Source organism: Rutidosis leptorrhynchoides, chromosome 4 (genome assembly GCF_046630445.1).
Source record: "Rutidosis leptorrhynchoides isolate AG116_Rl617_1_P2 chromosome 4, CSIRO_AGI_Rlap_v1, whole genome shotgun sequence".
In the NCBI taxonomy this organism is placed as follows: domain Eukaryota; kingdom Viridiplantae; phylum Streptophyta; class Magnoliopsida; order Asterales; family Asteraceae; genus Rutidosis; species Rutidosis leptorrhynchoides.
Window position 1 is genome coordinate 147931714 of NC_092336.1, and position 2605 is coordinate 147934318.

Here is a 2605-nt window from a genome sequence, read left to right on the forward strand (position 1 = left end):
AATAATCATGTATAAATTTTGGAAGTCATTTTGGTCAAAATGACTTTTGTTAACTTTTGCATATTAGTCTCGAGTATTAGGATTATGATACACTATGACTTGACCTAAATTGTTAGACAGATATTGATCGACATATAAATATATATAATTAATATAGGTTCGTGAATCCGAGGCCAACCTTGCACTTGTTCAATGACGTCATATGTATTGTTACTACGAAATACAGTATTGTGAGTTTCATTTGCTCCATTTTTAAATGCTTTTGCAATATATATTTTTGGGACTGAGAATACATGCGCTGCTTTTATTAATATTTTACGGAATGGACACAAGTAATCGAAACTACATTCTATGGTTGGATTATCGAATCGATTATCACCCTTTTTAGTCTGGTAATCTAAGAATTAGGGAACAGACACCCTAATTGATGCGAATCCTAAAGATAGATCTATTGGGCCTAACAAACCCCATCCGGGTTACGTATGCTTTAGTACTTCGATTTTATCATGTCCGATGAGAGTCCCGGAATGATGGGGATATTCTAAACGCGTTCTGTTAATGTCGATTACCAGGTGTTCACCATATGAATGATTTTTATCTCTATGCAGTTTTTGCGAAATGCCTGATATGAGATGATGTTTATGAAAAATGGAAATGAAAATCTTATGGTCTATTAAAATTATGGAAATGATCGATTATGATAAACTAATGAACTCACCAACCTTTTGGTTGACACTTTAAAGCATGTTTATTCTCAGGTTTGAAAGAAATCTTCCGTTGTGCATTAGCTCATTTTAAAGATATTACTTGGAGTCATTCATGGCATATTTCAAAAGACGTTGCATTCGAGTCGTTGAGTTCAACAAGATTATTATTAAGTCATTGATAGTTGATATACTATGAAATGGTATACATGCCTGTTAAGTTTTGATGTAATGAAAGTCTGTCTTTTAAAAAAACGAATGCAATATTTGTAAAATGTACCATTTGGAGGTCAAATACCTCGCAATGTAATCATATGTTATTGTATTCGTCCTTATGGATTAGGACGGGTCACTTCATGTGGTATCAGAGCGGTGGTCTTAGCAAACCAGGTCTGCATTAGTATGTCTAATTGATAGTTGTTAGGATGCATTAGTAAGTCTGGACTTCGACCTTAGTTGCATGTCAAAATTTTTTCTTATCATTTCTTGTCGGAAATTACATGCTTATCATTCTTAGTCTAGACACATCTTACTGCATTGATTGCATAAATAGTGCATAGACAAAATTCATATCTTAGCGTATCTGCTAATTCATATCTTAACGTATCTGTTACTGTAAACTTTTCCTAACATATTTCAAAGATTCCTCCGTAATTTATGGGATTTTGGTATTATATATACATATGTAATTTATGTATTAAAGAATACCAAATCTAAGTCTTATAATCTTCCTCATATCGAAAAAAATCATTTCCCTACTCTATACGAGATGGATCCTGCAACAAGTTCCAGTTCCCCGAATTCCGACAGCTATTCCGATATGGAGTTTCACTCGAGCTCCGAAAGCAGTGTGACCATAATGGACCAACCAATCAGTCATCATCTATTCTGGATTAATAGGAGATGGGTTCGTAGCCTCCTCAATCATTGGAGACAAGAAGAAGGTGATCCCTTCTATCCACCCCATTGCCCTCTTGGCGAAGAACCGGAAGCACTTACTGGCGAACCTGTCCGAAACACCATTTTCTCTCTCATTTCCAGAGTATCTCGTCACGATTATATACTATATCAAATTCTAGATCTTATTTATCCGCTCGTCTGAACCGACAATCACCCCCGTGTAATAGAAGAAGTCAACGAGCTTCGCGCTCGGGTAGTGGCTTTGGAGAATATGGTGCAAAGGTTACAAACACCAGCAGCAGCACCAGCAGCATAACCAGTACCACCATCGGCAACACCAACTGAACCATTACCACCACCAACAACATCCACATCCCATGCTTCAACATCATAACTGTTCTACGAGCATCAACGTCATACTCATCATAGATACCAAAGAATACCAACAACAACAAACAATGAAGTGTTGATTCATAACTTCATTGGAGAAATGTTCTGCGACGATTATGTAGTCTCTAAAGTCTTAGAGATTATCTATTCTAGCTCTAACCATAAATCAGATGAGTGAACAGAGACAGTAGAGTATAAACCCTAATCGGAATGGTGCACGATTTATAAGCTAGACTTGTTTTACCAACAACATCAACAGTATCGTCAGCATCACCAGCACAGTCAGTGCCGTCAACATCGTCAGAATCAGCAGCACTTATAACATCACAAACTCCGTTAGTTCAAGAATCACTGTGGATATCATCATAAATCAACAACAAGTATGTCATATCAAAGAGTTATGAAGTATTAACTCATTTCCACTGAAGGATTTATATGTATATCTTATATATATAAATTTTTAAAACATAATAAATCTTTCCGTACTAAGCTATTATGTGTGAATCTTAACTACTCGATTAATTCATATTACTAATATGTTATGATATACATCTTTCGCCAGCAACTTAACCATCGATCTCTGTTTTAATTCAATGAATTCCATTTCATAA